The 24,647-nt window shown below is 36.4% G+C and overlaps 1 long non-coding RNA gene and 1 pseudogene across 1 annotated transcript; both read left to right on the forward strand.

Moving 5' to 3' along the window:
- The first annotated feature begins 13,953 nt into the window (after positions 1 to 13,953).
- Positions 13,954 to 14,861, forward strand: LOC149263306 (uncharacterized). Its single transcript, XR_016249661.1, has 3 exons — positions 13,954 to 14,046; positions 14,430 to 14,501; positions 14,802 to 14,861. It is a non-coding gene; the product is annotated as an uncharacterized LOC149263306 (long non-coding RNA).
- A 5,255-nt stretch (positions 14,862 to 20,116) lies between these two features.
- LOC149263307 (adenosylhomocysteinase-like) lies at positions 20,117 to 22,432 on the forward strand (annotated as a pseudogene).
- Positions 22,433 to 24,647: the final 2,215 nt, after the last annotated feature.

Here is a 24,647-nt window from a genome sequence, read left to right on the forward strand (position 1 = left end):
ATGTTCTCAATAAAAAGTGTGCAACAATATCATAAATGAAGGATATAGAGAAGACCTTCCCTATTGTGTGTTAGATTCAAAGTGAGTGGTAAACCCTAAACAATGAAGTTAGCAAATACATCTTTTAAATCACTGTTTGAATGTTTTCGAAACTGATATTTGAAAGAAGAATTGGTGGTCAAACTGATTTTTTACTCAAACATAATATGTTCCTACCACAATTGGCTTTTAGCATAAGAGAGTTTTGACTCTGGCAATTCATAGCTATTTAGACTTCCATGTTATATATGTAGGCTAATCGGGAATTCCTTGTTCATTACTCTCTGTGTGTGGATTTTTTCAATTTTTTTAATCTACGTGTCTAACGCAATATTGTAATTACCTAAGAGAAAAACTCCTGAGGTTTTGAACCTTCAAATAATGATTCTAAGACTTCGAAATCTAACTCCATTCATTGTTATGACTGCTAATTGCTTATGTAGGTAAGTAGATGATTGAGCAATGCAATCCAATATATGTAAACGGAAGGTGGCAAATGTGGGCATTGCAAATGTTGGCCACCATATGATATAAAAAAATGGGACATCATTGTTTGAAGTTGATTTTTCTTTCTTTTGAATCAAACCCATACATGTGATCAACAAATTACATGAATTTATTTACATCTTATTTTGTATGGCACTCTATGTTTGATCAATGACCAGATATTTTTTCTGATTAGTTATGAATGTGGAATAAAAATCCTTCAGTTTTAGAAGCTTTGAGGAAGAGGTTTTGATTTTTTTTTTTCTCTTTGATATTTGTACATACTTTTGCTCCTTATTCTTATCTTTTTTCATTGTACATATTTTATGTTTAATACCAAGGTATGTTCTCAAAAAAAATTGTGCAACAATATCATAAACAAAGGATATAGAGAATACCTTCCCTATTGTGTGTTAGATTCAAAGTGAGTGGTAAACCCTAAATGATGAAGTTAGCAAATACATATTTTAAATCACTGTTTGAATGTTTTCAAAACCGATATCTGAAATACGAATTGGTGGTCAAACTATTTTTTTACTCAAACATAATATGTTCCTACCACAACTGGCTTTTAGCGTAAGAGAGTTTTGACTATGGAAATTCATAGCTATTTAGACTTCCATGTTATATATGTAGGGTAATCAGGAATTCCTTGTTCATTATTCTCTCTGTGTAGATTTTTTCATTTTTTTAATCTACATGTCTAGCGCAATATTGTAAATAGAGAGTTTGAGTCTCAGGGTTGTTGAAAAGTGTAACTAGGTTTAGTCTTCATAATGACATGTGTAATTGTGATTTTATATAATTGATGTAAAGAAGAAAATAAAATTATTTTTGTAATGCCTGAATCATGGGTTTCATGATCAAGAAATTTTATTTTAGTTAAGGTTCCCATTGTGAGCCTATAGGTTTTGTCATCAAGTCATAAAAGTCAATTTGAGTCAATGTCATGTATGAATGGCCCTTCTTGGGCATGTCACATTTGTATGTGAGTCAATGAAAAAGTAAAAATTCCCTCTAAGACCAAGCTCAAGCTCAAGCTCCTCCAAGAAGCCAGCCTCAGGATTATCTCCAAAAGGCATGTCGGCCTAGTCTCCAAATCAAGTCGGCTTATTTACATGAGAAAACTACTATAAATAGGGCAGCTCAACCTCATTTGAGATAGATTTTCGATGAAGGTCTGAAGCAAGGAAGAAGTGTGAAAAGGTCAAGGAAGATAGCCTCATAGCCAACGAGAATAAGGAAGGAAAAGTGAAGTTGTTTGGGTTTGTTTTAGGGCTAAAATCCTCCACACGTGCAAAGAATCTATGTTGTCAAAACTGTAGAAAGAGCCGAAGTATCATAGTCATACTTGAAGGTCGAATCTAGGAGGAAGTTAAGGTGAATCTCAAACGGAGCTTGAAAGAAAGAAGTCTCCTTCTAGAGTGAAGAAGATCAAGGGTCAAAGTTGGTAAAATCACATGTGCTAGGGTTTTTGAAATAGGGCCTAGAAGTGTAGTGTTGAACCAAGGGGTTAGGAATAGTCTGTGGAGTGCCAGTGAGGGATGGGCCCAGGGAAAGGATAGGCTCTGGGGTTTGTCTATTTCCCCTGAGAAGAAATCCAAGAAGCTTGGGGGTGTTGATGAATATAAGCAGTTGAAACCCACTAAGAAAAGTTCAAATTCAGGGACAAAGCACTAGAAGGATTTAAATAGTTGCAATGTTAAATCAATTTCAAGTAAGAGGCAGGAGGATCGAAGAATTGTACTGTGAATCCTCAATCTGGGGGAAGTTTTACCAATTTTGTTAGGAAGATGCCAATTTCACTTCACGAGCTCCATTATACTACCAATAGGGCACAATATGAGGAGTTGAAGAAAAAGGCCTTTTTGCCTTATAGACAGGGCTTTTTGCCTTATAGACAAGGTCTTCTTGGGTGTTTGGGCTTCACGTCTAAAGGTTCTCCCAAAAAGTGGATCTGGAGCAGGGAACAGTGCCCATTCTCAGTAATGAATGGTTTGTGCCTATTTTCTTTTGTAATTTCCAGATTGAAAATTCGTTTCTAAGTCTTTTTATGTTTTCATTTAAGTGCAAGCCATTCAGGGTCAGTGGATTTTTATTTCTTGAAAATATGGCAATTAGGCCACATAGAATAAGGTAACATTCGACCTGCAATATTCATTTCAGATGCTGCTACTAGATAGAAAATGTGTGGATCTTGGTTAAAATGAGGACTACTAAAGATCTTGCTGCTAGAACAGTGGGGAAGTTGTCAAAATCTATCATTTTTAAGCAATTCAGAGGTAATGATGTGTAGTGTGTTGAAAGATAAAACTTGTGAAGGAAATCTGGGAGAGAAATCAAAGCTACTGATTGGTAGCATGAGATTTCCATTCATTGGAGAAACTCTCAAAAATATTTCTCCATTCAAGACCTCCGATGGTGGTCCCTTCCTTCAAAAAATAATTTCAAGGTATCAAATTTAGTTCTTTGTAGTTCTGCATTGTTGCACCCATATTAGTTTTTTTTGTTTTTCAATTTATTTATTCATGCTGCTATGCATTTGAGATATAATGAAAATATTTATTGGGTATTGAATTAATGAACATGTATGGAAACATATTCAAAATCCACATATTTGGGAATCCTACCATCATAACGGCTAGTGTAGAAACAAACCAATTTGTTTTCCAAAATGAAGGTTGGTTGTTCAAGAGTGCTTATTTGTATCTTCATATTCTTGATGGGTTTACTTGTATCTTCATGGGTGGGAGCTTCTGTCCTCTGGGTTGGAAAATGGTTCATAAAGAAAATGCCTCTTGTCAAACATATCTACTCAGTCTCGAAGCAAATAAGTGCTACCATTTCTCTAGATATTCCTGATATTAGACATCATATATTGGGATTTTTAAAAACATGTTATTGGCATGTTAAATTGTATAACTCCCTTTTAATAGGTACATGTGGATGGGAGAATCATAAGCATGATGTGGTCTTTTGCATTTCTTTTAGGCTTTAGCACATTTACATTTTAGAAACATGTTTTATTGTATAATCAAGTATCAGGTCTGGAAAATGCCAGATCACTAACACTAAGGAAATACTTTTTTCCTCTAATTTATAGTCAGATTTCAAGAGAGTATGCATTCATGTTTTCAATATTGGTAATATTATTTTCTTATACCTATTTGATATTGCAGAAAATATATCTGATTTAATTTCTAAAGCTTTTCCATAGATTGAAATATAATGGATTCCTAGCTTTCCATTCAATGAGATATGAATTGGTCAAATACAATAAATTTGTGGATACATGTATTATTAATTGAAGAGTTGAAGTTATGATTGTGGATAAGGTGGTAATTTTTTATTGTTTTGTTAGAAAGTGTTTTTAAAGCTTATACATGGCTTATTCTTTGCATACTAGAACACAAGGGCCTTTAAAGAGGTTGCAATTATTCGTCATCCACATGTAGGGGAATATGCCATTGGTTTTATTACATCATCACTTGTCCTTCAGGTTGTTTCTTATGCTTTAGATATCCTTGAAGATGCTTTAGATATCCTTGAAGTTGAGTTAATATTGAAGCATTCCACATGAATGTTGAAATTGAGTGGCATATGGAAATGTTTCTTGCATATCTGCAAATTGATATCCATTTGTAGATTATCATTATTGTCATAAATAAAACTCCATGTTTATTGGTAAACATGCAATGTCTTTGACATGATATAGTTTAAATAAATATTATTTCAATTTGTATGGAAGGTAGTTCTTACTTTTCTCCCATTGTCATATGCAAGTTGAGAGTGGATATGAAGAACTCTGCAGTGTCTATGTTCCCATGAATCATCTATATATTGGTGACATTTTCCTTGTTAACTGTAAATATATTATTCTACCAAACTTATCTGTTCGTGAAAGCATAGGTTGGTAGTCATGCATTTTTCTTTCATTACTGTTATTATTTATGGTGTATATGTTTCCATGATATATTTCATTCTTTTTGGGATTTTTTTTCATAGATCTAGGGATGATACTTTACCCTCTTCTTTTCACTTTCCAAAACATGTTCTTGCCATTCTATTTTACACTATAGTTTGCAATAAAATTAGCTATCCATCCTTACTTCCTTGGAGGCATGTGTTGTGACTTCATATCCCAACTTCATTGGAGACCTACATTGTGACTTCATATATTGTACATTTGTAGTAGTGGAAAGTAATCATAGGAAGAAGGAGAAGATTATTAATATGGAATGGAATCCCAACATAGGGATACTGCATTGTAGTAGTAAGACTTGCAATTCTTATGAGCATCACATAGGTAACAACCACAAACCAAAGAGGGCCCACAAGGCATGACACCAAAAGCACTTAGTGATCAGAAAATGATCCTTGATGACTTTTAATGCTCAAAAATGAAAGTCAAAGGATACTCTTCGAAATAGTCTCATTGAATAGATCTCTTCATTCTGAATCTAATGCAATTGAATGGACCAAAACGGACTCTGGATGAAGGAGTTATTGTAAAAAGAAAATTGCCCAATGTCCTTAGAAAAGGAGGCATTTCTTATTAAAACAGGCTTAAGGGAAAATATGTCATTAACATAAGTCCTTAAAGAAATATTGCATCGCAATGTTAAAGGGTAGAGCAGTAGGCCTTAAGGATCCCTGATTGCGACCTCCGACATATCGCATCAGAAATAGCTGCCATGCGATATCGGAACCTGGGCGAGCCGATGAAGTGATTGCAATAGGCGGCAAGCAGCGATCGGTGATCGACGATGTATATCACATCGGAGCAGTCCATGGGATGTTGTATAGACCTTGGGCCGTTACGACTTGCGATTGCAATCAAGCCGATAAAGCGATTGCGATGGATTATGGACCGTCGGATTGGGAGCCAAATCGATGGTCAAGGACTAATCGCTAATCGCATTTCAGAGGTGTAAATCGGTGATCGACGATTGGCGACAATCATCGCATTAGAACAAACCATGGGTGTTGAATGGACTTCGGGCCAATGTGATGTGCGATTGTGATATGTGATCAAGGTGTGGACCCAATAGGTTTATGGACACGATTTCATTTAATTTGAAATCTGACTTGGGTGCTCAATAGCGTATTTTTGTGTATTTCTGTGTATTTGGGTTTTTGGCCATACGTAATGCTATTGGCAATGTGCGATAAGAGCACGGACCTGAGAGGTTTATAGATGTGAATGTATATATTTTGAGTTTCAGCTTTAGGCTCACGGTTGGGTTTCCGTGAAGTTTTCTTGTGTATTCCATTATTGAGTTCTCTTTCAGGATTTATGCTGGAGGGAGGCCGAATGATCAAGATTGCCTGTGCCCACTGTTCCTTTCATTTGTAAACTGTTTCTATTGTGAGAACAGTCTGTTTCCACACAAAAAGGGAACTGTAACCAGATTGGTTATAAAAGTACAAATGACACAGAAGTAAAGTGTTCTTAGGTTCTCAGAGTATTCTCAGATTCTTAGAGGTAGCGTGAGAGGGATTCTTAGCAAAGGCCATTGAGAGGTATTCTCAGCATAGGCTTGAGAGGATAGCCACCAGAGGTTGGGAGGTAGAGTTAGAGCGCTTAACAGAGCGAAGCCACCAAAGGTTGGAGGCAGCGCCTAAATGCTTCAGTGAAGTATCAGACAGCAAAGAGACCGAAGGATCAAGCTGTTGCTGGTGTCTGTTGTGCAGAAGACAAAAGAAGGAATTCCAGGGACAGTGCAAAATTCTGAGGGAGTCAGAGAAGCCAGAAGCTCAAAGCACTGACTGAAATAATTAGTCCAAAGAAGCCTAGATCTATCTGCAGCTAAAGGACAGCTAGCGGTAAGATGGCATTCTAAGCCCATTGGTTCAGTTGAAAACCATTGGAGTTGAGTGTGGAACTTGTAAAAGAATTTAAGTCATAAACCCAAAGAGCCTAATTGAGTTGATTAGAGCTCAAGGAGATGTAGCCCAAGATATCAATGTGAACTCCACATTATATTGTTGTCTCCTATTTCAAGTTCTTTTAATTCCACAAATTTTCAATCATAAGCATAGATCTTGGGAATATATAAGCTTTGGAGTGGGAGAGGTTCTTGTAAGTTGACAAGAAGCCTTTTAGTGCCCCATTTTAGATCAGGTGGTATCAGAGCTGGTTATATCAGAGCACCAGGTTGATTAACCCCACCTTCAAAGAAGGTTATATCAGAGCAAGTTATATCATGAAGCAGGTGGTATCATGATGCTTGATTGATCAAAGCAGGATGCTTGATTGACAGAGTAATCTATTTGCTTGCTTAACTTGAAAGGTGTTTAAACAGTCGAGGATTGATTGTTTGATTGTTGTAAACTAACTATTGTTTGAGTTTGCAGAGGTGAAATCTATTGATAGCTAAGTCCAGGAGAGGACAAGAAGGAAAAAGGGCTGAAGGCATTCTTCTTATCATAAAGGACCTCAAAGAAATCCTTAAAGCACAAGAGGTTTGTTGCAAAAGGTTGCTTGAATAAGCTCTTTGTTAATTTTGTTTGAAGTTCTTTTGTTCATTTTGATAATGACTACTTCTACAAGTGAGTCCTCTCTTCCTTCATCACAAGATTCTTTGATGAAGACATGAAGCAAGACTTGTTCATCATGATGGATATGGTGAGAGAAATGTATGAGGATGGAAGGAAGAAGATCGTACTTAGAGAGCAATTGAATTCCATGAAGGAAGAGAAGCAGTTGCTTTCTGACAAATTGCAGGAAATGGAGAGGCAACTTCATATTGCAAATATGGACCTGGAAAGGATGCATGAGTTGGAGACACAACTCCTTGTTTCCAAAGAAGCCTTAGTCAAGTATCAGCTTGAAGAACAGTTAAACAATTCCAGTTTGTCTTCAAATTCATCTAAGAATGTTTATGTTGGTTCTTTTGAAAAAATACTAGAGGCATAGGGTCCAAGTTAATGTCCAAAATGGGCTATGAAGGAAAAGGATTGGGCAAACATGCACAGGGTATAGTTGAACCAATAATGGTTGAGGAAAGGCCTAAGTATTTGGGTCTTGGCTATGGACAATCTTATGGAGAAAGTTCCAAAGTAGCCAGGAAGGCAATTGAAACAGTTCCTAGAAGGAGTTTCATGTCAGGTCTTCTACCTCATAAGTGTAAAGATTGTATTCTTAGGGAATGCAATAGTTTGAAACATACTTTGCAGGACAAAGGTGTTCATAAGCATACACTTGAACCAGAGAGTTGTGGAAACTCAGAAACTATTGAAGAGATTGATGGTGATCCAAAGGGAGCCACTTATTCATTTGACTAAAGGTGAAAGAGAAAGGTATAAATCTGGTTCTAATCATATTCCTTTTGATTATATTAAGCATGATAAATTTCCATATAAGTATGGGAAAATAATTGCATGTTCCTTTTGTGGGTTGGATAACCATAATGTTTCTAGATGTTGGAAGAGAATGGCCACATACAAGAAACTTTTGAAGGAAAGGAAGCAAGAAGCCAAAGGTCCACTGGACAAGGAAAATCATGTTGTCAAGAGGACGCACATGTGTTGCACTTAATGCCATAAGAAAGGAAATATTTCTGAAAAGTGTTGGACTTTGAATCCAAAAATGCTTCCACAAAACTTGAAGAGGTTGGAAAGAGAGAATGGCAGGAATGGAAAGAAAGATTCCATAATTGATGTGTTTCAGGATGATTCACATGTTGATGATGATGTGTAGACAAAAGAAACACCTTTGAAATGGATTGGTAAGAAATGGTTAGAGTTCTTCTCCAATTAAAGGTTGCATGTCTATTGATATAATGCATCTATTTGTTAATAGAATGCAGGTTGCAAGGTTTTACAAAGAAGGTGAATGGAAAAGTTGAGTATGCAGACTCACTTTATTGCAGCTAAATCATTTTCATTTCAGCTTTGAAAGTACAGTGTACTTAAGTGAAAGTTGAAGGATGAAGTGCATGCATAAGAATGATGTGCATGAACACAGGGATGTTGATGTTTTCCTTGTATTTGAACATGTATGTGTGATTAACTTGAAGGGTTGATTACTTTGTTGTAAATAGGCATGTAAGGTTTTGTGGACTTGTTATCTAGTCAATCATTTGTATGCATATGTAAAGACATGGAGGTAATTCACAAGATGTGAAATATTTTTCTTTTTTTGAAGCAAGAGTTTAGGCCATCCAGTTTTGTCTGTAATTCTGTTGTTCTTGACAAGATGTCAATAGAACATTTTTGTAATAGGTAAAAATTTAAATTTTTGTGAAGAAGATGTAACTTCACATTTGTTTGAGCCACCTTGGATCAATGATCAAGGAAGAGAAGTTCAAACTACCTTCTGTAACCTTCTCAGCAGGAGTTCTGCATGAAGTCAAGGAGGAAGACAGTTCTTAACGAAAGGAAAAGCACATCCAAGAAGGAAAGTGTTGACTATCTTTGAGTTTTGGTTCAGAGGCACTAGCTATGCAAGGCAAGTGTACGGAGGCTGAAAGAAGAGGGTGTTGTTACTCTCATCTACTGTTCAGATCAGTATATCAGTATTTTGGTGTCCAAAACATTTCCAATGGGGAGGCGTGATCAGAAAATTATCCTTGATGAATTTTAATGCTCAAAACTGAAATTCAAAGGATACTCTTGGAAATAGTCTCATTGCATAGATCTCTTCATTCTGAATCTAATGCAATTTGAATGGACCAAAATGGACTCCGTATGAAGGAGTTATTGTAAAAGGAAAATTGCCCAATGCCCTTAGAAAAGGAGGCATTTCTTATTAAAACGGGCTTAAGGGAAAATATGTCATTAACATAAGTCCTTAAGGAAATATCACATTGCAATGTTAAAGGGTAGAGCAGCATGCCGTAAGGATCCTCGATTGCGACCTCCAACATATCCATCATAGGTAGGCTGCCATGCGATATCAGAACCGAGGCGACCTGATGAAGAGATTGCGATAGGCAGCAAGCAACGATCGGTGATTGATGATGTATATTGCATTGTAGTAGTCCATGGGATGTTGTATAGACCTCGGGCCATTACGACTTGTGATTGTGATCAGGTTGATAAAGCGATTGCGATGGATTATGGACCATCAAATCGGGAGCCAGATCGACGGTCAAGGATTAATCGCTAATCGCATGTCAGAGGTGTAAATCAGCGATTGGCAATAGTCATCGCATTGGAACAAACCATGGGTGTTAAATGGACTTCAGGCCAATGCGACGTGCGATTGCGATATGTGATCAAGGCACGGACCCGATAGGTTTATGGATGTGATTTCATTTAATTTGAAATCCGGCTTGGGTGCTCAATAGCAGATTTCTGTGTATTTCCATGTATTTGGGTTTTTTGCCATATGCAATGCGATTGGCAATGTGCAATAAGAGCACGGACCCGAGAGGTTTATAGATGTGAATGTATATATTTTGAGTTCCGGCTTTAGGCTCATGGTTAGGTTTCTGTGAAGTTTTCCCGTGTATTCCATTATTGGGTTCTCTTTCGGGATTTATGCCGGAGGAAGGCCGAATGGTCGAGATTGCCCGTGCCCACCATTCCTTTCATTTGTAAACTGTTTCTATTGTGAGAACAGTTTGTTTCTATGCAAAAAGGGAACTGTAACCAGACAGGTTATAAAAGCACAAATGACAGAGAAGTAAAGTGTTCTTAGGTTCTTGGAGGATTCTCAGATTCTTAGAGGCAGCGTGAGAGGGATTCTCAGCAAAGACCATTGAGAGGGATTCTCAGTAGAGGCTCGAGAGGATAGCCACCAGAGGCTAGGAGGTAGAGTCAGAGTGCTTAATAGAACGAAGCCACCAGAGGTTGGAGGCAGTGCCTAAATGCTTCAGTGAAGTATCAGACAACAAAGAGACTGAAGGATCAAGCTGTTGCTGGTGTCTATTGTGCAGAAGACAGAAGAAGGAATTCCAGAGACAGTGCAAAATTCTGAGGGAGTCAGAGAAACCAGAAGCTCAAGAAGCTCAGAGCACTGACTAAAAGAATTAGTCCAAAGAAGCCTAGATCTGTTTGCAGCGAAAGGATAGCCAGGGGTAAGATGGCATTCTAATCCCATTGGTTCGGTTGTAAACCATTGTAGTTGACTGTGGAACTTGTAAAATAATTCAATTCATAATCCCAAAGAGCCTAATCGAGTTGATTAGATATCAAGGAGACGTAGCCCAAGATATCAGGGTGAACTCCATATTATATTGTTGTCTCCTGTGGTTTGCTTATTTGCTACTTTATTTACTATTATATGCATTTCATATCAGTTTAAGAAAATGAACATAAGCACTTAACAGTTAAATGCAAACAAAAGCATACACCTATTTCAAGTTCTTTTAATTCCGCAAATTGTCAATCATAAGCATAGATCTTGGGAATATATAAGCTTTGGAGTGGGAGAGGTTCTTGTAAGTTGACAAGAAGCCTTTTAGTGCCCCATTTTAGATCACTTAGTGATGTTAATGGCAGAGTGAAGGAGGATGCTATAAAATTTGGGACCTGCACTCTAAGGAATGGAATTGCATCTAAGAGTCTTAACGAAAGATTGTGCAAATCTAGATGTAGGATTTAGATCTCATGCACTAGTCCTACTTGAACTTGTGGCAGGGAGGAGGCTAATTCGATTTAGCAAAATCTTTGCAATGTCACAATTTCATTTTCCCTGAGAAATGATTGTGCAAAGCTAGATGTAGGATCTAGATCTAGTGCAATTTCCCTAGTTGCTTATGTGAAGGGAGATAGCTATTTCGATTTAGCAATATCTTTGCAGCATCAAAATTCCATTTTCCTTTAGAAACGATTGTGGGGAACTAGATGTAGGATCTAGATCTGATGCACTTTCTCTACTTTCTTATTTGGTATTTGCAAGAGAGAAGGCTATTTGATTTAGAGAAGGCTCCTTGATTTTGCAACGGCTCTATAGGATCACAAGTGCATCCAATATCAGTTTTTGGAAAAAGAAAATAAAAATTAAAGAGTTAAAACTATACACCTAATACAGGGATGCAAGTGAGTTCGCTTCTGGCTAAAGCCCAGAATTGGGAGGCAATTATGGGAGAAAAAAATCATAAACCCAATACAGAGAATCGAGAAATGTATAACGAAAACATGCCTCAACATGAAAAAGACCAGTATTAGAGCTAATAACATAAACCCAATATAGAGAACAGAAAACCCAATACAGAGAACATAAAACACTTATGCAGAAAGCATGCCTAAAGACCAGTATTGGAGAGCTAAAATCATAGATCCAAATGACAAAATATGCCTAAAAACTTGTAGTGAAACTAAAACCATAAACCAAACACAAAATCGCAGAGAAATCACAGCAACAACACCAGGAAGGCATCTAGGAAGGCCAAGGGGAAGTCTTGGCAAGGAACCCAATAAGGCTTAAATAGAAAAAGTTTATGCAAATTTCCATGGTATCATATAGGGGAGGAAGTTTCCTAGTCTAATCTCAAGTAGAAAAGACGTGTGGAATTGTCCAAATAACAGCTGGGAAGCTGCAAAGATTGTTAATAATAATCATAAAGTGGACCTTAAAACTATGAAAAGGAAAAGTAGGTAGAAGGTGGTGCACAAAGAGCTGGTGTAGTTTAGCCATTAAACTATTTGCAATCTTATTATTATTATTTTATTTGGGGTATATACCCATTATAAACTTTCTTCATAGGATTAATCTGCTTATTTATTGAAAAAGAAAATAGTGGGATATGTTCAGAAAAATTGATGTCTAGTCAAGTTGAAATTGATATTTGATTTTATCAATTCCTAGATGTTACAGTAATGGTCAGTGGGACCCAAATCACAGTGAGTGGACCCAAATCACTGTGATTGGTATGAATATAAAAATGAAAACTTAAAAATCTAGAACTGCAGTTGGAACAGGGTCCAGGCATTGCTTGAATCTCTACATGTGGAATTTGAAAAATCTGCCAACAGACAAAGTAAAATATTTTAAAATTTTGTTATCATTGAAACCATATTGGGGTTTGATTCATTGTTGTACAATAGAGGACAATAGGGGCAGTAGCCAGTTAGTGATTGGAATCAGTTTGGATAAATTTAAGGGAAAATGGAGAGTATCACATGTCCCAAAATTTTAGGTACACATGGATGTGATTCAATATGCAAAATTTCAATCTGATGAATATGCTTATATATCAAACGAGTTGTTTTTAGTGAGATTTTTTGGAAGTTTTTTAGTGGGTTTTTTAGGTTTAATTTCTCTAAAATCTGGCAGGAATTTATTGAAATCACAAGCTTGATGGGTAACCCTTGCACAATAGAAGTGCCCTAGATGTTTTTCAAGGTGTTAAATCTATATATATAGTCAAAAAATTGGTTTAAATAACACAAATCAAGATTTCACCTCAAATTTTTCTCTCGGATTTCAACACCGGAAAGTCCAAAATATCACACTAAAAACAACTCCTATATCAAATTGTTAAACCCAATTGTATGAATTGAAATGTAGATTATATGGAAATTGTTTTTAAAAAATATAAGAAGGATGGGATTGGTTGACAATTTTGAGACAAAATGGGGTCACCACTACAGTGTAGTGTCTGTACATTTTGAATGCATGTATGATATATGAAAACATCAATGTCTTTTACTATTTTGTTTGTTTATGAATGGAAGGTAGACAGGTCTCTTCTGGGTAGGTCCGTTGCATCACACCAAGAATCTATGGTAGATGACTACTTTAGATACTTTTTCTTTTCCTACTTCCTTGTCTTCTTGTATGTGAATATTTTTGGTGAATAAATTGAAACCCTTTTACCTATTGATATGTTTCCTTATGTCTCAAGGTATCTAGGTTATTACTAGGAAACCCTTGAAATCTAATCATGCTAATAAGATTTGACTTTTTATAAAAGGAGGACATGGGGGTGGGCTTTGATCCACTTATGTGTGCATGGGTCACGAGACCATTGATATAATCTCTTTGGGTGTAACCACACGTATGGTCACATCCTCAAGGTTTCCCCCTGGCTTCCAAGGTAAATCGCCATCACGAGAATCTAACATTGCCCAGTGCTGAAAAACTCCTCGATTTTCACCATTTGATCTAACTCTTTTGGGCTGTTATGCAAATAGTTAAATATTATTTCTTTTCGAATTATTGGTGTGAATTTGATATTGCTATCATGCTGCAAGAACTTTTGGTTATATTTTTCAGAATGATATGGTTAAGGTAACTTACTCTACTAGGCTATATTCTCTATGATGTGCACCTTGTAACTACAAAAACTGTTACACACATATAATACTTAAAAGTATAAATTGAATAGTTTTTGTAAAGTGAAGTGTTTTAGTGAAAAATGGTGGTTGAAAATCCATGATTATATATGTTTTCCTTTGGTTAGACTGCCTCTTGTTAATTTATTTCGTCAATGGAGACTTACTGAACTTTACTCATAGCATGCTCATTGTGACAGAGTTAAGTCAACTGTTGAAGAGATTGAAAGGGAGGAAGCAACATTACTTGAGGATTTTTATTCTGCAGATCGAAAGTTTGCAGAATATTACAATGTAATTGTATGCAATTATGTAGTTTTCGCATTCAGTATGTTGAATTTTCTAAATCTAACTTTATTACTTTAATAATTTGTTTTAAACATTTTTTTTGATAGTGCACAATGTAATTTTTCTTATTGTTTTTCAAGTTTTTAGCCATTCAAACATTTTTATAATTGTATTTCACATCTCTATGATTTTACGTTGTTATTCCAAACATGTTTTACTGTGCAATGTAATTTACGTGTCTTACCTTGCAATGTAATTTTTTGTTGTTGTTGCAGATTTAAAATTTGAAATCTTATTTGTATTTCTATTTGACATCCATATGTTTGTTGGTTTGTGCACTGTTTTCTGTTTACATCTCTGATGTCTGTGGGTTATTGTTTTTCTTCCAGGTTTTGGAGCAAATACTTGGAGTGTTACTTAAGTTAGTTAAAGATTTCAAGCTACAACACCAGCATCAATATGTATTCCATCTTTACTATGTGTCTGTTATTTTATTTTTATTTTTTCCATAAAGAAAGACCCGTAATTTCATTCATATTGAAATGATTGAATTTACCTTATGCATATACACTTCATGAGTGTAGTCATATAAAACCTCGATAATAACAACATTTAAAGGACCACACGTGACTCTATTTGTTAATATTACTTCAAACAATAATTTATGTTCTTCTATTTGTAGTGGATGTGAGACTAATGTTGTGAGGCCACTATTATGATATTCTGTAACATTCATTCCTTGACATTTATTTGTCATGTAGGATGGGCTGAGAAAATCCTAGCTCTGCAAGAGGTGTGAGACAATGAATGCCAAATTAAGGTTAGTTTTTTTTTTTCCATTTCACTTGTTGGCCATCTGAAATAATTGTTATTTTGTTTCTGTTCTCCACAGAAAATTTCATAGAGAAACCTTGGGAACTTATGTGCATTTCATGGATGGTACCCAGCATAAACCTATTGGCGCTTTTACAGTGCTAAACTTGGGAGAAATATCAATTGAATCACAAAATAGGGGCAGCCAGTCTGGGAGATAGACTCCAAGACCTCTGCATGAAGCTCAAAGCATTAAACCACTCGAGATAGCCCACTAGGCTATAGTGATTGTTATTTGGTTATGTATTATGGCACTGTAAATGGTTTTAGCAGAATCTGATTTAGAAATCAAATTTATATACCATACATTGCTTCTATCAATCTAGCCATTTTGCTTATGGTCTCGCTGTTTAGCTACATTAATAGGTGCCAACTACCAACAGTTTTGTCCCATGGATATAAGAAATTATTGAATGTTAGATGTTAATTTTTTCAACACCTGAAACATGTCATGATAGAAAAATAGCTAAAGAGATAATGTATAATGCATATGTATTGAATTGACTACAAAGAATGTGATGATCAAACCATGATATTATCTATGTTGTAGATAGTCTTGCATCACTGGGGAAATTTATTGATGACTTATTCCAAAGCTCATTTTGATGCCTTCAACAGTACCCAATCAAACACATTAGATAAGTCCACACCTGACCATATAACCACTAGTAGTAAAATATTTTGCATAGAAGTTAGGCATTGATTATGACGTAAAACGAAGAGAAGCAAGTTGGTTTAGTGGTGACATCTTAGTTCAAATGAACAATTTATCAGGGGAATGCCAACACTTCCTTTCTAAATGGAGCTTTAGTCTTCATGCTACAACCCCAAGGGTCCATGCTAAAAGAAGAAAATGCACCTTATATGTAAGCTGTAAAAGGCATGGTAGGGACTCAAGTAGGAACCCAGAGCTTGGCTCGTGATCACTGATGAGCACTTAAGGGAAATTGGGTACAGGAGTCTGTCAAATCCAAATAAGTTTTAGGATAGCTCTGAGTTATCCCAATAAATACTCAAATTCTTCCCAAGTACACCTCCAAATCAACCCAAGAAGCACTTTGAATCTGTCCTAGAGCTGTTCTGAATCAATACTCTTGAGTATCCGCTACAACTCCAAAGATTTCATAAAATTGCAAAATGCCAATGAGAAAGGTGTGACACAAGTAGAGGGGGCCATCTATACATAGGTTAGGATTAGGGTTTAGGGCATGTTAGGCACTTTGTTTTTTCATTCTTTTTTCTTGGGGGGGGGTGAGTGTTATCCCTCATATTTTCATCACGGTGGCCACATTTTCTTCACCAAATTTCCCTAGCATTTGTGTTGATCCTGTACACATTTTTGAGCTGATGTTCGAGCCTAGTGTTACATGATTAGTTGTTCCTTCATGAAGACCTTTGTGATGTATCATGATGAGCCAAAAGTTTGTGACGATGTAACATTTTGTATTGTCTCTAGACCATGCTTAGTAACCTATGTAAAGTGTTTCTTACTTAGGTAGTTTCTCAAGACCCTTGTAGTTGGTTATGGCCTTGTTATCCACCAAAAAGTGGGTAACCCATAGGAGAAAATCTTTCTCCTCCTTTGACAACTAACTAGCTAGCTAGCAGCCCTATATGATCAACACATAACTTGATGCTATGATCATCCATTTCTTGCTCTGCTCAGAATTCTCTATCCCATCTGAAATTCCTTCTTGATGTGTAGGTCATCCCTCAACAACTACTTTAACCATTTTGAAATAATGTGCTTTCACTTAATGTTATGAGCATACTAATATTGATGAAGGGGGAAACTAGATGATTAATCAATCTCAACTATATTCTTATTCCCTCACCTAGGAGGTTAGTCTTTGACTTTAGTCTAGTGGGACCTCCTCTGAGGCCTTAGGCTTTTAGGAAGGGCACTACTGGCGAAGCATTGATTGAAGTAGCATGTCCAATATATTCCATACTTAGCTCTCTTCATCTTCCCCATTATTTGTCTCCATTCTTGGGGTTGGTGGTCATTGGTCGTTGGGATTGGTACCCTTCATCCTCATCTTTGAGTCTAGGCCTAGAAAACTTAGCCCTAGAGGTTGATGCAACTAAAAGATAGATAAAAACATAAGAAGGTTACAATGAAAGGAAAAATGAAAAATGCAAAAGATGGTTGGGACATTTATTTAGCGAGTGCGCATGAGCCTAGCATGAGCTTTATCCCCCTCATAAGCCATCATGTAGTTCCTGAAGCACATGATGCTTCCTCCATAAAAAAGGATTGATGCATAACTTATTAGTTTTTTATTAAAAAAAAAACAAATTTCTAGCAGGGTAGGATAGGAATGAGTACAAAGTAGAACTCAAATCACTAAGAGAATATGCAGCATTATAGATGTCGATCCTCAATGTTAACATTTTCAAGTTGGTAGTTGGAGTGTTTATATTAAATTTGTTATATTATTAAAAAGTGGTAAGTGTATTATGGAAAAAGATGTATTCTTAATTAAAAAAGAAAAGTTAAATTGTGATATATTTTTTCTTGTAAAAATATTTCTACAATAATATATTTATATTTGATAAGAGTAGAATATATTTGAGAGGTGTAAAACAATAATTAAATTGAGATGTGGAGGATATTCACATTCTTTTGAATTAATTTAAACTAATTTGATTAATTAATTATTTTATATTATTTGATCAGGTGAAAATATATTCAGTTGGGTTTTATCAGTTCAGAACATTTTTCAATCCACTCCCTTCACAAATCTGCATTAATTTGATTCAACATCAGATCTTTGAAACTAATTCTTATCTTGGGCTTGTGGATTTTTTGGGTACAAATTTCAAAGTTGAGCATGATTCCTGTGGTTTGTGTGATGGAATGGATTCTTCACAGCAAGAATTATAGAAGAGAGGTCAAGATAGATGTGATTGTTGTGGTTATTGGCGTTGGTGTCTGCATTGTCACGGTTGTGAAGGTCAATCTCAAAAGAGTTTGTGTGTTGCGGTGGCTGTATTATGTACTTCATTGCAAAAATTTGTAAGGATTCTCCACCTTGTGTTTCTGAAAAGCATGAACCTTCCTCTCACTTATTCCATGAAATTACTAAAAGTTAGCAGGTTTAGTGTACTTGTTCATGTCTTTTTCATATTTATGCAAGACCTTGAAAAGTATGTTCAAAACCGTTGGCATAGGATAGCTGCACAAAGTTCCCTCTCCATTCCCCTCTTGCCACTGGCACTGCACTAGTACATTACTAATCAGTTTTATATGCTAGGAATGGGGATTCACCTCTCCAATACAAAAGACTCTTGAGCCATATTTTCAGTTCGTTTCGGTTCCCATTTGTCATTCAGTTTTTTTTATCTCTAGTAACATAGGCAACTCTAGCATTTCTTTGTTAGGTAGTGGGAATGACCTACATCTTAATATGACCATAACCTTTCATTTTACCCAAATAGATGGCATGAAACTCCATATTATGAAGATAAAGTATACTACGGTCTGTTGAGAACAGACTACATTTGCAGTCTATATTTTTCACTTAAGACAGCCATCAGAGAATGTGGTCATATTAATTGTGTTCAAAATTGGTTACATCTATTTGCAGCATTGCAAGCATAGAATGATCCTCATATGAAGGGAAAGGAGTTCATTTGGATTTTTTCATAAGCTATATGGACTTGTTTTAGGAGATTCCATGTTACTTCCATGTTGTATGGACACTGGATATTATAGATATTATTATTAAGCCATATGTGTGGTTTATAGGGTGGTGAGGAATTTTTATATTTTAATAATTGAATGGATAAAATTTGATATTATATTATAGATATTATTAAGCGGTAGGTGTGGTATATAGAGTGTGGTCTATAGGGTTGAGTGTTTCTGCAGGATGCTCTACAAACTGTTTTGAAGATACGTGTTGAAGCAGTGCAGTACTCCAAAGCATCAACAGATCTTACAACGATGTATATAAACCAAGAGCATATACTGAAAAATAAAACGAATGTCACAACCAAAACAAAAAATACAAGCTCACTACAACCAATATACAACAGGGTAGTTATTCTTCGCAGAAAAACACTAACCTACAAATATTAACCAACGTTCAATGGACGGTTCAAGAGATACTGAGATTTCTATGGGTGCATATCAACCACAATATACATGGTCTAAAAAGCGAGACCATCCACATGGCCAAGTGATTGGCTTAATATTTTGTACCATGTTTATATCATGCTTTGGTATTGTTTTTTTTTTTTTTTTCTCTATAGCAATTGCTTTCTGAGGCACTCCCTCCCTCCCAACCTGAATACATACTGAAGCATCCCCTCCTCTTTTATTTTTTTGAAAGAACTATGCAAATTTTGGCCTGAGTGGGTGCAAAATTCTTGGCATGTGTCACTTTGGGGATGCCCAACCATGCATACACTGAGAATCGAACCTGGGTTAGTTGGGGTAGACTCACATCAAGCTTCTGCTAGACCACAACCCAACCTACATAAACTGAAGCACACTTACTAGAGGTCATGCCCGTTGTTACTGAAATTGATGTTGCATGAAGATGGAAGCTAAACTTATATGGGAAGTGGTGGACATATCCAGTTTAGTTGGAATTTTATTTAGAGATTATAGATCCAAATCATCTCATGTCTTTCTTTGTTCTGAGATTTTAGTTGAGTGAATTTTCCATGCAACCTCCTCCTGCCATAACATCATAATGCACTTGTTAGTTAGGCTTCATCCTTTTGCTTCATTGCTTCTGTATTGTGCTATCTTTCTACTTGTACAATGTATGAATTGCATTAAAGAATAACCTCCCTTACAATGAACAAGGATTTTTTGGGGCTCCATTTTAGACATTAATAGAATTTATATGCTCTTGATTTTGTAGGTCAAACATGTTGTTGTTTCACTACCAGAGAGGTTTGGTGAGCCTGAGTGCACTGTAAGATACTCTGAATTTTGCATTATGAATGTCAAATTAGAATAGTTATTTGGACATTTATTTTTACATTTGAAGTTTCTATAATCTCTCACAGGAAAACTAAGTTTGCAAAGCCTGCATTTATGGTTTTATATATTCTCTGATATCTGGCAGAATTGCTTTCTATTTTTCAAATATAGATTAAAAGCTTTCTAACTTGTTTTCTTGTATGGCCATTAGTAGAAACCCTCCTATCTTGACATCAACTCTTGCAAGTACCCCTTTATTTACAAATGCTAGGCCTTGAAACTTTCCCTGGTGTTAAGAAGATTACCATCAAGCCTCAGACTGATAGGTGGGTGTTCCCTGACACCAACAGTGGCATCATTGTTCTTGCAGAGGGACGTCTGATGAACTTGGGTTGTGCAACTGGCCACCCAAGTTTTGTCATGTCTTGCTCCTTTACAAACCAGGTAAATATTTCTAATGCCTTGCAACCATTGCTTGTACATACTAGATTGCTCAGGCATACCAATCCCTTGATTATATTGTTGTGTATGATCCATTGCTATTTTCCAGAAATACCCATTCCTTGTACCTATCCCTGTTAGATTAAAACTCATGCAACATATGGTGGAGTGGGTCATGCATATCATAGCAGTGTTCAATTTCACCAATTAATGTCATAGCCATGCTCTTTGTGCATTTTCATAAACATTCTGATGTTTTTTAATAGATGCTTTTAGGTGGGTGTAGTGGGGATGTTGAAATCTCATTTAAAGTTTTTGAAATGGGATCTTGCTTATATGTTGTGATTTGGATTTGGATTCTTGCCTCATTTCTTTGCCACTTACTGTTTTTTAATATATGATTCCATGTAGATGTGCTATTTTTGAGATCTAGCCAGGGTGCTTTGAAGTAGGATCTTTTCTAGGTGTTGTGGTTTGGATTTGAAATTTGTTCTCATTTCTTTTGAACTCACACTTTTCTGGTGGGTTTGTTGTTGTTTAGATCTTGTCAGGGTGTTTGAGATGTGGAATCTTGATTAGTTGTTGTGTTTTTGGTTCTAGCAATGAGTTTTGTGGTTGTTTTAAAGTAGTTAGGATCTCATCATCAAACTGTTATACAAATTTATAGTATAATATGGTAAATTTCAGACCACTATTTATCAGTTTCGATAGTATTATCTTATATCTATTTAGAGCATTAGGAAGTATCTTAATCTTAATGCTAATCTTAATCATGCAATACTAGCTTCCTGATGTTGGATCTGATATGGCCTTGGGGGCATTTTGGTCTCATTCATGATGTTATGAGTTGCACTGCTCTTGTTAGTTGCCTTGATTCTTCAGTGTCATTGAGATCACATCATGATGCTTTTGGTATAGTTAGCTTGCATTGCATTACATTTTAGGATTCATTAGTTTCCACTACATTAAAAAAAAATCCAATTTTCAGGGTGCTAAATCAATGTGAGTTCATGGTGGGTGTAGAAGCATCTTCATATTTAAAATCAAGGACCTTTACATATATTCAATTATCTGGTTATGATGGGTTAATATTAGCTAAGGTTTTGAAAGCTGATTGGACTTGTATCGAAGTTTTGAATTATTGTGAATTATAGATCCAAGGCCAGATTTCTCATATCTTTTTTTTCTTAATTCTTTTTCTATTTGAGATGCACTTTGTGTTGATTCTGATTCTCTTTCTTCTTTTGCAGTTTGACAACTTGTATGGATGTAGGCACTCTCTCCCAGATGGTCTTATGAGAGCCACAAATGTCATGATTGCTGGTAAGGTTGCTATTGTTTGTGGGTTTGGAGATGTTGGCAAGGGTTGTGTTGCAGCCTTGAAAGTCGTTGGAGCTAGGGTCATTGTTACAAAGATTGATCCTATCTGTGCCCTGAAAGCGCTTATGGAAGGCCTTCCTATTCTCACCCTTGAGGATGTAGTTAGCATTATTGATATCTTTGTGACAACCACTGGCAACAAGGACATCATCATGGTAGATCACATGAGGAAAATGAAGAACAATGCCATTGTTTGTAACATCGGTCACTTTGACAACAAGATTGATATGCAAGGCCTTGAAACTTTCCCTGGTGTTAAGAAGATTACCATCATGCCTTAGATTGATAGGTGGGTGTTCCCTAACGCCAACAATGGTATCATTGTTCTTGCAGAGGGATGTTTGATGAACTTGGTTTGTGCAACTGGCCACCCAAGTTTTGTCATGTCTTGCTCCTTTACAAACCAGGTTAATATTTCTAATGCCCTGGAACCATTTCTTGTACATACCAGATTTCTCAGGCATACCAATCCCTTGATTATATTGTTGTGTATGATCCATTGCTACATAGGTCGATGTTCCATAGATGGTGCATAATATCTACTTTTTGTTGCAGGTCATTGCTCAGTTAGAGCTCTGGAACGAGAAGAAATTAGGGAAGTATGAGAAGAAGGTCTATGTGTTGCCTAAGCATCTAGATGAGAAGGTGGCTGCTCTACACTTGCCCAAGTTGGGTGCCAAGATAACAAAGATTTCTCCTGATTAGGCAAAGTATATCAATGTGCCTGTTGAGGGACCTTACAAGCCTTCTCACTATTGATACTGAAAAGATCTGACATTTGGGATGGCTTGTTGGATGAGTAGCAAATGTCCTCGTTGTTTGCAAATAAAAGAAATTGTAGCATTTATTTTTGGCAACTCTGTTGTTTTAAGGGACCTTACAAGCCTCCTGACTACATACTAAAGACATGACATTTTGGGTGAGACCTTCTCAGTGAGTATCAAGTAGCAATGCTCCTCGACATATAAAGATCTGGCCTCTCTTTGTCAGCATCTCCATTGTTTGGGTAGAATTATAATAAAAATTTTCTATTGCTTGTATGCGTGGTTACTGAATTTCTTGCAGCATCACATCAAGCATCTGTTTTTAAGGAAGCATGGGCTTGCAACACCCAAACACCAAAAACCCATGCACCTTTCTTGGGACCTAGTTTTATGTTAAGTCTTACAATTATGTTTTTAATAAATCATTTTACATACTCTTGTTGTTTTTTTGTGTAGTTATAATCCTACTCCTTGTCTTAAAAGTTACCCTGATATTGAACTCATATTAGCCATGGATTTTCTTCTCCATGCTTCATATCATACTATTGTTTTCTCTATCATGTACCTTATTGTCAGAATTTTGTGTATTGTATTTTGAGAGACACTATTTTTCCAATTTTCATACTAGGAATTAACTTTTGTCAACTCTATCTCCAAATTTCCACAAGAGGATGGTTTATCATTAGATGGTGACAAATGGAATTCGGTGGTTGGAATTATGGTTTCAGTTACTTTTGTGAAGTTGTTCCTCGTAATGTATTGTCTAAGTTTTACTAATGAGATTGTGAAGGCATATGCTCAAGATAATTTCTTTGGTGTGATCACCAATGCAATTGGTCTAATTTCTTCTATTCTTGCAAGTAATCTGTATTGGTGGATAGATCTTGCTGGAGCAATCGTGGTAAGAAGTTATTTGACCTTTTGCTTTTCATTTCATAGTTTACAACTTTTTGCATGTTATGCTTATCTATTTTGTTGAGTGTATGCCATGGTTTCTTGGCACTTGCTACTGAAGAGTAGTTTGTCTTTGATACAAATGGATCCTAGAAAACCCTCTAAGTCTTCTAAAGATCAAAACTATCGCATGAGAAGAACTTTTAGAAAAGTCGGATAACACTATAGGGAGGCAAAAACATAAAGAAAACAGTGAAATGAAGCCTATCGTAGGTCAACGAAGCAATGCATAGGAGCCATCGGTTCTAGCCGATTAATGGTCCAGATCCGATCTCCAAATCGCAATTGGCGGTGGCAAGCGGAGGCTATCGGCAGAGACAACATGGAATATGTGACAGGGATCAGCGAGGTCAACTAGGACCGTCGATCAAGCGTGTAGATCAACGGCCCAAGTTGAATCGCAATATCGCATCGCAAACCATAGAGGAGTGCTTACAAATGGCCCGGGGGTATGTGCGATATGCGATTTTGATCAATAACATCGCAACATCTCATCGGAACATTACAATGGAGCAGGGCCGATATAAACATAACTTGCGATAGCCAGACCTGATGGAGATATAGGTGATATTTCATATATTTTGAGATCCGGAAAATGTCAGCGTTTTTCATTAAATAAATGAAATACGAAGGAAATGTGTTGATGCGATGAAACCAGACCCAAAAGGGTTTGTGAATGCAAATATATAATATTTCAAGTTCGTCTAAAGCCATTTTACGGGGTTTTTCAATGTTTTCATGTATTTTTAAATACAAAGGGAAATCATGAAACAAGTGGGATTTTTGGAAAGTCGTAGGTGATAAGTGGTTTTGGTCGGGCTCCGCCCAAGCCCATACATTGGCTACCATGTGTCCAGGCCCTGGAGAGAGAAAACCACCCTTTTTAGGTGGTTAACCCCCGTACGAATGAGCCGCATGAAATGAACCTCATCCGTTGGATCAAGATCTCTCAGATCAATGGTGGAGATGTGATAAGAAATTAAAAGGTGGACCCGATAGGAGTTATAAGGCAGAATTTTTAGTATTTCAAATCCGATAAACGGCAAATTGGCAGATTTTCACAGTTTTACTTGTATTTCTCTATGTAAACAGAGAACGACCATTTTTGGGATTTTGAAGGCATCGATGGTCCATTCTGTTACAAAACACGTGGCCACCATCCTTGAAGGTGTTTAGCAATGATTGCTAACGCTAAAAGGGGGATTCGAGCGGATAGAGGTCAAGAGCTAGAGAGCCCGAGAAGGGGAAACGGACAG

The sequence above is a fragment of the Pinus tabuliformis genome, chromosome 6 (genome assembly GCF_031772625.1).
Source record: "Pinus tabuliformis cultivar Carrire ecotype Pingquan chromosome 6, CPIR1, whole genome shotgun sequence".
NCBI lineage: Eukaryota > Viridiplantae > Streptophyta > Pinopsida > Pinales > Pinaceae > Pinus > Pinus tabuliformis.